General features: G+C 41.5%; 1 protein-coding gene across 10 annotated transcripts in view; it reads left to right on the top strand.

Annotated features, from left to right (window-relative positions):
* Positions 1 to 3,956: 3,956 nt before the first annotated feature.
* The window catches only part of ICA1 (islet cell autoantigen 1), a 150,514-nt gene continuing 139,129 nt past the window's right edge, over positions 3,957 to 15,341 (top strand). For 3 of the 10 annotated variants that reach the window (XM_030822151.1, XM_030822145.1, XM_030822147.1), the window contains exon 1: positions 4,360 to 4,644. The gene's annotated coding sequence lies outside the window, so the exon portion shown is untranslated. Of the gene's footprint in view, positions 4,299 to 4,359; positions 4,737 to 15,341 lie in introns of those variants that run through there. The other 7 variants (XM_030822150.1, XM_030822144.1, XM_030822149.1 and 4 more) reach the window with 4 other exon arrangements.

Raw genomic sequence — 15,341 nt, 5'->3', positions numbered from 1 at the left:
GTGTCATAATTCTTTTTTTTTTTTTGGGTGGGGGGTTTACTGCAAGTGCAGATTTGGGGCAGGTAGAGTGGGGACCTGGTTTTGTTTTACCTTCAGTGGTATCCTCCATTAATATTAACTTTTCAGGACAAAGTTATCACTTTACCCCCTTGTTATTATTAAGTTCATTTCCATAAAATTCACTATTATCTGTGTTTGCACTTATCCAAAAGGATTGTTTTGGTAGGTAGTCTGCTTCTTCCTTCATTTAAACAGGGATAGCTGAGAAGGCTGAGATGTTATAAAACTAGAGCACACTTGCAAAATATTTGTGCAGCAGGAACTTTTCTTTATATTATCACGAGGTATCCAATGGATGGACCTGAAATATTTCTCTTTCATTAACAGATTTTTCCGTCCTGTTTCCTCATAATTAGCTTCTTAGTGCCAATAGAATTTGAATACTATCCAGAAATCTGAAAATAAGTCACATATTTGGGGGTTTGTTCTATGGTTCTTACCTTGTAACTATTCCTGAGGAAGATACTGGATTTACTGTGTACATGTGTGCACACATGTATGTGTGCGTGCCAATAAAACTATGAACACCTTTTTTCTTTTTAAACAGCTTTACTGAGACATAATTCCCATACCACTAATTCACAATGAATTGTAAAATGCACAACTCAATGGTTTTTAGCATATTGCAGATATTTGTAAACATCACCAGTCAATTTTAAAATATTTTCATCACATGAAAAAGAAACTCCTAATCCTACTACTTTGGGAGGCCAAGGCGAGTGGATCACTTGAGGTCAGGAGTTCAAGACCAGCCTGGCCAACATGGCAAAACCCTGTCTCTACTAAAAACACAAAAATTAGCTGGGCATGGTGGCACACGCCTGTAGTCCCAGCTACTCAGGAGACTGAGGCAGGAGAATCCCTTGAACCCAGGAGATTGGGGCTGCAGTGAGCTGAGATCCTGCCACTGCACTCCAGTCTATGCAACAGAGTGTGACTCCATCTCAGAAAAAACAAAAACCGAACAAACAAAAAATACCAAAATTAGCTGGGCATGGTGGTGCATGCCTGTAATCCCAGTTACTCAGGAGGCTGAGGCAGGAGAATCACTTGAACCTGGGAGGTGAAGGTTGCAGTGAGCCGAGATCGTGCCACCGCACTCCACGCTGCAGGACAGAGCAAGACTCTGTCTCAAAAAAAAAAAAAAAAAAGAAGAAAAAGAAACTCCATACTCTTTAGATCTCACTCCCTATCCACCCATACTCTCTCCAGCCCTAAATGATCACTAATGTACTTTCTGCCTGTACGGATTTCTCTATTCTGGACTTTCATATGAATGGAATAATATATTTGTGACTGGCTTCTTTCACTCAGCACAATGTTTCAAGTTTTGTCTAAGTTGTAGCATATATCAGTATTTCATTCATTTGCATGGCTGAATATTCCATTACATGAATATACTACATTTTGTTTATTCATTTGTCTACAGCAGGACAGTTTTGACCTTTTGACTATTTTGAATAATGCTGCTACAGACATTTGTGTACAAGTTTTTGTGTAGACATAGGTTTTTATTTCTCTTGGATATAGACCTAGGAGTGGAATTGTTGGGTCATATGGTAGCTCTATGTTTAATCGTTTAAGGAACTTTCAGACTGTTTTCCAAAGTGGTTGCATCATTTTACATTCCCACCAGCAGTTTCCACCACCAATTTACATCCTCACCTGGGTTTACCTTTGGGCAATATTGCTTTGCCTAGGATGACAGAATAGAATGACAGAAGGGTAATAGCCCAGTGACACAGTGGAGATCACCCCAGCCCTAGACTGCCTACCTTCCAATTTCAGTGAGAAAAAATAAAGCCCTATTTCATTTAATCCACCTTTATTCCAAGTCTCTGTTAGTAGCTTAACACAAATCCAACTCTTGTGGTCCTATTAGCATATCTTGAATCCAGGAAGCTCTTGAAAAAGTTATTGAATTGAATATGTAAAGATTTTTTTCGTAGAAAATTTTGTCATCCTGTTGTACACTGGAAAACGCACCTTATTTCTCTCCTAATTTCTGATCCCATCATTCAATAGCCATTCTCCTTAGAAACTGTTTCGGGTTCTCACTAGCACCTTACTGGTGTTCAGCAAGATGGAAACAACTGGTTATTCAGAAACAAATGCAAGTGTTATTGATGGAGCCATTTTATTTAAGGGGAAGGAAAAGTACTCATTGTGGTAATGGAGAGTGAGCAGGAGTTGTCTATTATTTCCTTTCTCAAATATTATCCTAAGTGTTAGGACAATAATTAGAATGAAGAAAAATCATTTAAGGTTTTCTCCTAAACTCTCCAGGAGCCCAAAGAATTTCAGTGCCATGTTTACATAATGCTTTTATCATGTATTTGTTCTCTTTTAGATACTGCTTTTGAAGCCACTTTTAGCCTTTGTAACAGGTTAGACTCACAGTCAACAGTTTTCACCTTAGAATTCACAAAGCATAAAAGAAAACTGTAATCAGTTGCAGCTCAGCTGTCCCCGTTTTTTCCCTTCATGCTTTTGTTCCAATCATCTGCATTTTGAGGGGATACTTTGAACACACACAACCTCCCATTCTACTGGCTGTTTTGTAACAGATTTAAATATTTGCCCCAGAGCCAGCCTTTGACCAATGGGGCTTCTGATTAAGTTTTCATGTAACTGGTAAATCACTAGTGGTAGAAAGGAGAACATTATAGAGTCAGGAAAAACTTTTTTCAAGTGATTTAGTCCTTTCTCAATGCTTCAATTAACTGATGATATGCTCAGTCAACATTTATTGAGCACCTATGATGTTCATTACGGCACTTCATTCTGTTAAAGAATAATAATCTCTTTATCCTTTTAACTCCCGATAATAGATTTTTACACATAAATTTACAGTTCTTGGAATCAATGTATCTTAAAATATCTTAATCTTTCTTTTGTAAGGAAGACTTTCTCATTTTAAAGGCTTTGGGTTTTTTTTCTTACATAGAGCAAAATCACTTGGCTTGCGCTGTTAACAGGTTAGTTTGAATGTTTTTTATAAAAGCCAAATATATATAAGCAATGCTTTTCTCTATGAAAATTTCTCCTGAATCTTAGCTTTTCAACAATTTACTATTTTGTAGACCATATTCATGATTTGTTTACTCATACACACTTACTAAGGAGCTGTTTACTCAGCTCCAAAATTTGTGTTAAGACTAGGACAGGCTCAAATCTATGACAAACAGAATCCCCAAAGAATAACTTTAAAGGTTACGTAAATTTCTGGAGCTATGCTATCTTATTATCTTTCTATTAAAATGTCAACATATTCTATAGTTTTTCTCCATCCATTCTGGCAAGACACCATGCTATCTTGAGATTAAGCTAAGTCTCCTGGTTCAGATTCAAATCCCTGCTCAATAATCTCTTTATGGCACTCTGGGCAGTGTCTTCATCTGTGAAATCGGGATAATGATTTTATCTACAGTATTGGGTTACTGTAAGGATTAAATATAAAGCATACAGCATGTGCCGGACATAGAGCTAGCACTCCATCCATGTTAGCGCAGGATTTCAGATTTGTCCGCATCATTACTCAATAACTATCATTCAGCCCTTTTAAATTGTTTCAGCGACGACTGAATGAACTTATTTATAAATATATAACATAACCAGGGATGAAGTCATATTACATTGAGGTTTCATTTCCACATAGATAATATTAGGAAGCAGCTATGCCAACACTTTTTCTTCCTGTGATCTGTATACTGCAGGGTCTCTAGAAACAATGGTTTGGTTCTTTCCTGGTGACAAAGGATAAGAGAAGATGAAACTGCTATAAATGGCAATAACTTAAAAATAAAAGATACAGAAATATATGGGAATGAAAAATATATACCTATACATACACAGCTGTTTTTAAAACATGGCCTTTATTCTTGAAGCTCATACTTGATTTCCAGGTACAGCAGGCCTCTGTAACTTTTCTTGGCATTGAAGTCATGAAGTCTCCTGTCCTCTAAAGCTACAGAAATTTAACCTGGAAGCAAGCAGCAGGCGCTACGCACAGCACAGAGGGAACCCTGGGGTGTACGCTGTGGCTCCCACCTGTCCGCCAGGTCATTGTGACGCAAACGCTATGGCCACGTGGAACACCTGCCGGAGAGCAGGGGCGGGGTCACTCTGGGCGGCGGATCCGAGCGGGGGATACCCCAGGAGATGGGGGTCGAGGAGAGACCCCGGGGAGCAGAGAGAGAGAAACTCACTCCCCGAGTCCCCGACCCGCCCCAAGCAAGGTGAGGTCAACGCCACCCACCTCCCCCTGGTCACTCTGGGAGGGGTCGCCCCGGCAGGCGTCTGCTGAAGGGTAGAAGCGGGGAAGGGAGGCAGCGGCGGCGCCCAGGCGGCGGTAGGTAGCCGGGCGGCGAGGGCGCCCGCACCCCCCGGCCGCTGCGCTGCGCTGCGGTGCGCACGGGCTCCGCCGGTTGCTATTCCGGCTGGTGGCGGCCGCCGCAGGAAGGGCCGGTTCCTGCGCTCCCCCCGCCCCTTTCCCTCGCCTTCGGCTGACGCTGACGTCGGATGAGTGAACCGGAGGGACGCTCCGACCGCGGCCGGGAGGCTCCTGGGGGCCGGGGCTCCGAGGTACCTGCCCTCCGGGGTCGGGGCGGGGGCGCCGGGCGGGCTGCAGGAGGCAGCAGGAGACGCCCGGCAGCCGGGACGGTCGGAGACGCCTGGTAGGAGCTGCCTTCTCTGCCCTCCGCGGGCGGCGCGTGATAGGCGGGTCGCCTCCTCGGGTCCCGGATCCCGGTGCGGGAACTGCATCAGCCCCTTCTCCTCCCCTCCTCCCTCCGGCCTGGGAAGGTCTGGAGGATGCGCGCGCCATGAGAGCGTGCGTCAGCCCCGGGGGAGCGGTAGGGAAGCGTTCCGCGCTCCGGCCCCAGCGCTGGGAGCACCGGCACCCACGCCAGCCCACCCCACCCACTCCGCTCCTCGCCTTCCCGGCAGCTCCGGCCCCAGGACCCCGAGCTCCCTGGTGGGCAGGGACTTGCGTCCAGGGTTGACTTGTTGACAAGTTCACCTGCCGCGGCGCCTAGTGTGTGCTTTTTCTCTTCCCCCCGTGGCCCGTTTTTTGGCAGGGGCGGCAGAGAGCATATGGGTACCTCTTTATAACCACTAGTGCCAGGAGGCCTGAGCTTGGTCCCCGGGGGGCGAGGTGCTCAGCAGTCTCGGACTAGACGGGGCGAGAACCCCTAAGCAACCCCGGTTCCAGCAAACCCTGGCGCGCCTGTTTCCTTTGGGTGCTGCTGACTCCGCCTTTCCTGCTCCGGGGCTATTGCAGCTCCTGCTTCCTCTAGAAACGAACATATCCTGTTGTTATGTCTGCCTTTCCCCCAGAGCGGCTCTCCATGAACCTTTCCCACTGTCTTTTTACTTGTAGTGCCCCCAAAGCACCTGAGCTTCTCTTTGGGGTCTTAAAAGTATCGCGCCCTTATTCTGGCGAAGGGCATTAACTGCCTGGTTGGGGAGAGTTTGGAAAGAATCGCGTTCTCTTCATTTAGATGGCATTTAAAAAATTAGCGCAAGAAAGGGTTTTGTTCATGAATCTTAGTAACTGAGATCTGGTAACTGTATAAAAATTATCAAGGCCTGGAAAATATGTCACCAGCTTGCTTGGGAGTGATACTGAATGTAGGAAGAAAGACACATAAGGCATTCATTGGCCATTAAGGTCCTATAAAATATGACTCATCGCAAACATGTTTTTGTCCATACATTTCAGTGAAGTCTCTTCAGAAAATCTCAAATTGGTTTCTGTGGCCCTCTGGTTTGCATCTGAGATCTGAACTGTTCTGGGGTTAGGGAGTGAAATAAGAAATGCTTACTTTGAAATCTAGGCTCCCGATGCAATTTCATACCCCCTATTTAAAACACACTTTCTAAAAATGCTTTTAAGTAAGTTTTCAAACCAAAGATTTCTTTTTAGATTTCAGTCTTTATTTTTGAAACACCTTTTGTAGAGAATACCACAGGGACAAAATCCATTTATAATCCTGAATAGCTCAAATATCACTCTTTGGTTTTATACTAATACTGTACATACATCTTAATTGTAAGAGATGTTGCTTTCTAATTGTTTCTGTTTGTATTACAAAGGGAAATAATTGTACTGTTTATAAAGATGAATCTTTAGAAAACGTAACAGTTAAGCTACAGAGAGCTATTTGTGGAGAGACCTGATGTTAAAAAAACGTTAACCCTGTATCCTCCACCCGTGGATCATTGAGTGCTAAAGACACTAGATGGTAATTGCCTGGGTGGTTTATTTTGTAACTATTTTCTCCCATTTGGAACACCTGAGTAACTATCTGATTGCTTTCTCTACGCATCTTTACCGCAGTGCGTCTCTCCACATCAACCTCATGAAAAGTATAGAAAATTTTATTACTCAGAGCCTTCAAAATCACTTCATTTTCAAGGTATTTGACTAAATAGTACATTTTTTTCAGGTGCAAGCAGCATTAGCGGTATGGAGGTCTGGCAACTATGCCATAACATAGAAGGATAAACCTGTGTTTGGTATGAACTTTTAAGATTACAGAAACCTCATACGGGAGAGGGAGAAAGTTAACAGGCCACAAGGGTCAGGATGAATTTTTCCTCTTGGTTGAGCCTGAGGGTAGGTGGCAGTGTTTATAATCAGCACGCTGGTCACTAGTGTCCTTTTTTCCCATCTGCATTACTAGATTTATGGGAACCATTAATAAGGATGCTATCTGCATGTTTTTGTCAATGAGGCAACATAGATCACTAATGAACCTTATCCCCCAACCCCACCACCATTCACAATCTGCCTCAGCAGAACTTTAAACTCAAAAAACACTTTTCCACCGCTTTTTTCTTGATTCCCAAGCTGATGCATTTCGTATCACAATCATATCTAACACTCTGAAGGAGTACGGAGGACTCATGGGCTTTGGATCCTGGTGGAGCAAATTCAGAATCCCTGCGGTAACACCTAACTAGCCGTGTGACCTTGACCAAGTTACTTAAGTCACCATTTCCTTATCTACAGAACAGGAATATCCACCTTTTTAGGGGCAGGGTGGAGATTAGAGATAATGTATATAAAATGCTTTGCATGCTTTTGAATAGGACTCAGTAGTAATAAATTATTCTTTCACATGCTAAACATATGCTATCCATATCTAAAAAGAATGCTGCTGCTTCACCTGTGATAGGAAGTGTATTTCAGTTTGGTTTTGAGTAGTTCAAGTAATTTTGTACCAATACTAAGACCCTGGGCTTTATGGAAAACACTCTTTGAAGTTGGGGGGTGCAATCAGAAACAAAACAAATCTAATTTGTTCCAGTGGGGATAGAGCTTCCAAGCCCCTGTCACTCAAACGTGGTCCATGGACCGGTAGCATGTGGCCTCCCCTGGGAGCTTATTAGAAATGCAAAATCTTAGCCTGCCTGCTGCTCTCTTCCAGACCCACTGAATTCAAATCACCATTTTAAGAAGATCCCCCATGTGTATGTTAACATTTGAGAAGCACTGCTGTAACCTGTTATTTCTCAAACTTTAGTGTCCCAGAGAATCATTTGGGGGCTTGTTACAATAAATGTGGATTCCCAGTCAAGCTTCCTTCATCTGCTGTTAAGCAACATCTCAGGTAGCTGTGATCCCTAGGGTCTCCCACAGACTGTCCGGCACACTGCTCTAAAATGAGCCTCTGTCCTCTTCCTTCACAAAGCACTTTGGCAAGTTTGATCTTATGTGATATTCAACCCCCTTTGAGGTAAGTAGATATCATAATCTCCATCTGTCTGATAAGGACTGCAGGCATGATTTGCCCTGGATAGATGCATATGGTAGAACTGCCTTGGAGCCTCAAAATCCTAGCTGACCACGCTTTCACTATTCTAGCAATTTACTATTTAGTATTCTAGCATCAAATTAACATAGTTTTTGTTTTTTGACCTGTAAGTAATTTTCACAAATAACTAATGAATCTCTCCAGGACAGGGAAGACTACGTGTGATAGGGCATTTTATACCTGTTTTTATAACAAAGCCTGCCTACTATGTGACTGTAGGCCAGTTGCTTAAGATAACTGATCTTAAGCTTCTTCGTGAAATGAATATGAATCATTATGTCAACTTGGCAGTACTGTGAGGATACTCAGTGATATGGGTGAAGCATACACCCCAGTGTCTGAGAAGTGGCAGTTCCTCAATTAGTGGTAACTGCTTGTCCCAGTGTAAACCTAGTGAGCTAGAATGAGTTCATGAAAAGGTGGGGAAATGATGGCCTGCATCACTCATGATGGGAATCATCTGTCTCTCTTGCTAAGTCAGATGACATCATCAGGCCATTGACCAAATCAGAGAGTGGGATGACTTAGTATTGAACAAGCATTGATTGTATATGTGCCATGAGCTACACACTGTGCTAAACGCTCAGAATCCCAAGACTCAGACCCCACCATGCTCTGGAGGAGCCTACAGCTGAGTAAAAGAGGGAAAGAGAGGAGCCAACTAACCAATTGCCTTTCGGGGAAAGCAGGGAGGAGATAGAGACACATGTGGTAATGCAGCCCAGGGTAGGGGGCATCCCACCCCAGCAGGAGAGAGGGCAGAGAAAACCTGAGATGCTTCATGGAGGAGATTGCCCTTGAGTTGAGCATTAAACAACCAGTAGGAATTCGGCAGGTAAATAAGGGTTGGGAGTGGGGAGAAAGAGCGTTCCCCACTCCCAGCCATGTGTATGTGTGTACAAAAGTCAACAAGTAAGGGAGAGAATACTAATACAAATAGTCCTCATGTCTGGAGCCCAGTGTCTATGTGTGTCCCTTACTAGCTGAGTGGCCTTGGACAAGTTCGGTCATCTGTGATTCAGGAGGATTAGATGCAGTAATTAGTGTAAGCACAGGACTGATTCCAAATATTTGTTGCATGGTTGTGGAGGTGGTGGAGGTATTAGTAGAAAATAGGGGACTAATATTAAAAAGTCATTAGAATCAGAGAACATTGCAGAGTTCAATTTTAGAATACATTTAGCAGAAAATACATGAATTAAGAGAGGGTAACTGAATGCAGTATAGTTCTGTGGAGTGGAAAATATGAGGTATAAGTGTTCAGTGATGGACCACTGAATATATAGATAGTAGTCATTGTTAATTTTAAGAGTCTAGATTGGAGACTAGAAAGGTCCTCTGGTTCTAGGTAGTGAAAGTATTTGTACAAGAAGTGACTCTTAAGTATTGCAACAATGTTCCAAGGGTATACATATTGAAATCCATCTCTTACCATCATCATGATCACACTCACTCCCACATCTCTGTTCCCAGAACAGGGCATAGACATCAATGTCTGAAACCTAATAGTACCTAGGAAAAAATCCAGCCTTCTCTGTGATGTTTCCAGGGTAGAGCATTCTAAGCCAGAGACCAAGAAGCTGATTTTTATAAATAGTGCCTCTCTCCTTAGTCATAGGAACCCTGACAACCATCAAGGAAGAAGTCAATCAGCAATTGCAGGTTTTGTTGTGCACAGTAGCACTATATTGGCAGTGGATTTGGGACTAACCCAGCACCGAAGCCTGTGAATGGGGGAGATTGTTTTTATTGAAACGTAGGCCCATTAATCAACTTCCTTTCATCCAAGAGTAGAGCAGAGTAGTTAAAAACAAGAGCTCAGAAATCAAAAGTAAACTTGTGTTTACCAGTTGTTGACTTTGGGTAAATTACTTCATCCTTCTAAACTTTGTTTCTCACTTGCAAAATGGGTTGATATCCCCTTCATAATGTGTGGCGATGACATAATGATGTTAATTGCTTCACACATGTAAAGTGCTTGGTAAGTGGTAGCACATAATTATTGCCCCTTGCCCAGCACGTGTTTACTGAATGCCTACTGTGCTCCAGGGGCCATGCTTGGTGCTAAGGAGGCAAAGATGAACTTGAGGGTCCCTGTACTCATGGGACCTACAGTCTAGTGCAGGAGATACAGATGTAATTAGCTCCTTGAAGGAGAGTACAGGAGTGCAGTGGCACCACCAGTATGGAGCAGTTAATTCTTCAGCGGGGAGAACTGGAGTGCAAGACCCCTGGGGAGAGGGATAGAGAAGAGATGTTGAGTTGGGAAGACTTCACTGAAGAGGCAACATTTGAGGAGAGTCTTGATGTAAGTTCTAAGTCAATCAGACAAAGGAGGGGAGGGCATTCCAAGTGGAAAGAATCATCTCAAGGCCTTGAAGTGCATAGTATATTCAGGGAAGCTCAAGCGTTCTGACATGTGCAGAGGCAATAGTTCTTTTGGAGGGTGGGGAGGGGAGTAAGATTTGCGGGGAAGGGAGCCAGGATGTGAAGGGGCCTGTGTTTTTTCCAAAAATGTTTGGAATTTCTCTAGTGGCAAGAGAAAGCAATTAAAACATTTTCAGTAGGAGAGTGGAATAATTAGATTTGCATCATATAGTGATAGGTTGGGCAGTGTTGCAAAGATTGGAATGGACAGGTACACGGATAGTGTTGCCTCTTAAGCCTAAACTGTCATAGCTATGAAGATAGAAAAGATAAGATGCATTCAATCGCTTTTTAAGAGGTAGAATGGAGAGAACGTGGAGACTGGCTGCAAAAGATGAAAGAGGCTGGGTGTGGTGGCTCATGTCTGTAATCCTAGCACTTTGGGAGGCCAAGACAAGAGGATTGCTTGAACTCAAGTGTTTGAGACCAGCCTGGGCAATATAGTGAGACCTCATCTCTACCAAAAATTTAAAAAGTTAGTTGGGTATGGTGGTATGTACCTGCAGTCCCAGCTACTTGGTAGGGTAAGTAACAGGATCGCTTGAGCCCAGCAGGTCAAGGCTGCAGTGAGGCATGATTGTGCCACTGCCCTCCAGCCTGGGCAACAGAGCAAGACCCTGTCAAAAAAAAAAAAAAAAAGAGAAAGAAGTGGGGTTTTCAACTTAGGCCATTCAGTAGATTTAGTGCTGGTAATTAACATAGGGACCACAGGAAGAAGAATAATTTGGGAGTGCAGATGGAAAGAGGAGTTTAGTTTTAGATGTACTAAATTTGAAGTGCCTGTGGAACAATCCAGGTGAAGATTACCATCTGGAGGTGGAAATGTGGATCTGGTGCCCTGGAGAGGTGTGTGATTTTGGAAGTTGTTGGCATACAGCTGGCAGTGGAAGCCATGGAAGTGGCCTCACCTAATGAGAAATCACCTAATGAGAGCAAGTAAAGTTCCAAGCTTGGAATATTACAGGTACTGATATTTGAGATATAGGCACAGAGGAAAAGAAGCCAGCAAAGAAAATTGAAAAGATAGAAAAGTGTGGAGAATATTTCCTGAAAAGTAGAGGAAGAGGAGCATTTCGAGAAAGGAAGATAACATGGTCAAAGGTCACGAGAAATGAGGACTTGAGTGGGGCCCATAGTGAAAGATATTCTCTGGGCTGGTGGAGAAGGGAACCAGAGAGCATGGGCTTAGAACTCTTGACTGTGAAGAGAAGGAAGAGGATGGGAACTGAGAAAGAGGTTGAAAAATGAGGCCTGAGGGTAGAAGCCAAGGGAGGTTGATTAACGTGAAAGAGAAGAGACAATAGATGGACTAAGGTGGGCAGGGGTGAGAGTGTAGGAGCTGTCCTTCCTAGGTAGAAGGAAGCGAACAGCAGGTTGTGGTCATGGTTCTGGATAGCTCCAAAGAAGTGAGCAGGGGTGCACAGAGAGTGGAAACTGTGACAGAAGGTGCCCAGCGCAGTGCCAAGGCCATGGTTCCCCGGGAGTGCATGAAGAGGGAGACTGCCTATCACCACCCTGCAGGGTTTTCTTCCACCCACTGCTCCCTGAAGGCCAGGAGCTAAGTGTCCTGGTGCCTAATGCTGTTGACTCAGTGTTGCCATATGCAGCTTTGGCATCATTGTGAAGTATGTAAACATTGTGTTGTGTTTGTGCTAAGCCACTCCCCACTTTCTGCTTCCTGTTTCTCTCTTCTCTGCACTCCTAACCTGGAGCTCAGTGCCTTCATGCAACTTTCTGGGTTTTCTACCTGGGTCTGCCCTAGAGGGTACATGCCCAATATCCCTGTCTTTCCTGACCCCCATCAAAATAACCAGTCTTGTGCTTTATAAGCTCTGGGCTTTGCTGCTGTTTATTTCCTGAGAAAGTAGAGAGAACCTGAAAAAGGGATCTTTATTAGTTCTCAAATAACACCAACTGGATGACCCAGCAGGGGCAAGCGTGGTGCTGTTAGTTGGGTGTATATGAACATATAGTGCTTTCTTCTGCTGCCTGCTTCCCTTTGCTGCTGACCTCTGAGATCCTTTTTCCCTCCTCCCTTCCACCGCCTGGACTGCCTGCATTCCCTGCTCCTAAGCCAGCCCAAACTCAAACATGATTTACCTGCCACAGCTTAACCAAGGAAAGTTCTGGAATATGTGCCATTTCCAGGGAAAGGAGCTGTGGTGGTTTGTTTACAGGACCCGTGCACAGCATACACATTTTATAAACCACATATTGGTGTCTGCATATTTCAGTCATTTAAGACTAATGAGACAAGGTTTACTCTGTGACTTGGGAAATTTCCCCAAATTTCCCTCAGTTCCTTCAATGAAAAGAGGAGGGTGGACTAAATGATCTGTAAATTCTCTCCTCACTGTCAGCCAGGAGGTTCTGTGGAGTCATAACAAATTGCTTGATCACATCTTTTGGAGGCTTCAAATTATGAATTTAATCTTAAGAGAACCTTATAAACATTAGCATCTCCCTAATTATTCTGATGGCTGACATTATGCTTATGTGCAATTCCATGTAATTATAGTCCCCACATTCATACTCTTGTTCTTCCTTCACACTGTTATTAACCATTCATACCTTTCTATGTACATATGAATTAAAGTCATCCCTCCATATACACAGGGGATTGGTTCTAGGACCACCCTCAGCTACCAAAATCCACACATACTCAAGTCCTGCAGAGCCCTGCAGAACCCATGTATGTATATGAAAAGTTGACTCTCCATATACACAGGTTTCTCGTGCCAGGTTTCTCTCTTTATATTTAATTATAAGCAAAAAATATAATTAAATATAAAAATATGATTATAAAAAATATAGAAGATATATTTTCTATTTGCCTTTGGTTGAAAAAAATTGGTGTATAGGTGGACCCATGCAGTCCAAACCCATTTTCTTTAAGGGTCAGCTATATATATTTCTGCTTTAGAAATATATGTATACATTTTACATTTGTGGATACATATTGTATGTATTACATCATATTGTCCTTATATTTTTACTTCTGATGGTCTTATAGTAGCCCACCACTTCACTTAACTATTCACATAAATCCGATTTGAAACAAATAGTACATTGTGCACACAGATTTGGACCTTTTTAAACTTGTAAAAATATGGAGTACAATCATTTTGTAGGTTATTTCAAAAGAAGATATATATGATTTTATTTTTGTAATGACATCTCTGACAGAATGTCCGAGATTCTGGGCAGAAGTAACTGTTAAAGGGTATTTGTAACTAGTACAGAATATTGGTGACCTAAGTTATGGAATTAATTTCTAGCTCTTTTTTGATTTGTTTGATGCCTTAGACTGAGGCTCTCCAACAAAAATATAACAGCAGCCTCATATATAATTTAAAACATTCTAGTAGTAAAATATTTTTAGCTTAAAAACTAAAAAGAAATAAGGTAGGGGCTGTGGTGTGTGCCATGCTTATCATTCCAGCTACTCAGGAGGCTGAGGTGGGAGGATTGTTTGAGCCTAGGAGTTCAAGACCAGCCTGGGCAACACAGTAAGACCCTGTCTCAAAACAAACGAAAACTAAAAAGAAACAGCTTAAATTAAATTGATAATTTATTTGATCTAACCCAAAATATTCAAAATATTGTTTCAACATAAAATATAAAAAAGTAATATATAAATAAGCAAAAAATATAATTAAATATAAAGCAGAATATATAATATACATATATAAATATGTAATATATAAATGTAGTTATATAAAATTTAGATATATACAATATATCAACATGAAATAATTGTTATAACTATATAGATTTATTAATGAGACATTTTAATTTTTTGTTACTAAGTCTTCAAAATCCAGTGTGAATTTTACATTTAGAGCACATCTGAATTCATACCAGCCATATCTCAAGTGCTCATATTACATGTGGCTAGTGTCTGCTATATTGTCTTAGATGATAAAGTTAATTTATCTGAGGTTATTCTTAGTCTTGGATGATAAAGTTAATTTATCTGAGGTTATTCTTCCATAAAAAGAAAATTTAAGTTGGTGCAATTAAAGTAAGATTTGTAAGAGCCTTCCAAGTTTTATAATTTGATCCCAATAAAATATAAGGATAACATTTAGACCTATCATTTAATAATGTTCTTTGCTGACATCGAAGGGTGTAGTATTCCTTTACAGAACTTGATCGAGACTTTTGTCTGATTAGGGTGTTCCTTCATTCTTCACCTTTTGAAGTTAAGCTTTTAGAGAAAACGCCACTATAAATACAGAGTAAAATCTGTATGTGAAATTTGATTTGATATTTGAAAGTTATATAAACCAAACTAAATAAAATCAAAGGTGAATATAATTTATACTGCAAACTTTTAAAATGACTTTTTTCTTTAGCAGAGGCAACCGATTTGTTCTGTTTCTAGTGTTGTTTTACATTATATATTTTTATCTTTCTAGATTTCTTTTAGATTTGTTGTTTGCAAATACCTACCTCTTTGTTATTACTGCCATGATTTTTAGTGTAGCACAAAATTCACCATTGATTATCCTTTGAAAGGAGGGCTTTAAGCAAAAGAAAGAGGAGCAAGACCTAGACCACACCTTTTGTGAGCAGTTTGAGTTTTCTGGTTTGTTTTTAATTTGTTTAACATCGATATAATATTTAAAAATTTTACAATAATATTAATGCTGAAGATGATGACATTTTAGAAAGTAGCTTGGCAATTTTATTTTGGTTTCTGTTATATTTGATATTTTCCTTTCAGAAACATCTCTTGGAATAGATGAAGAGACAGAGGAGAGCACCAAATTGTTAATTGGCTGATGAATGTTTTATTCCCAGCATTCCTCTATGTGAACTTGACCTTTAACCTGATCTTGGACAAGTCATCTCTATTTTTAGAACCCCAATTTTTTAATCATTGAAAAGGATGTTGTGTTCATTATCTCTAAGCTTTATCTTAGATATAAATGTCTCTGAAAATAATTTAAATTAGTTTTATTATTTTTGTGACTGGGGGCATCCTAGATGGTCACTCGCCTGGTCTACTGTTTTACAGATGAGCAAAGT

The sequence above is a fragment of the Nomascus leucogenys genome, chromosome 11 (assembly GCF_006542625.1).
Source record: "Nomascus leucogenys isolate Asia chromosome 11, Asia_NLE_v1, whole genome shotgun sequence".
Taxonomy (NCBI): Eukaryota; Metazoa; Chordata; class Mammalia; order Primates; family Hylobatidae; genus Nomascus; species Nomascus leucogenys.
The sequence above is the reverse complement of the archived record's forward strand: the minus strand, read 5'-3'. Positions and strand labels throughout refer to the sequence as shown.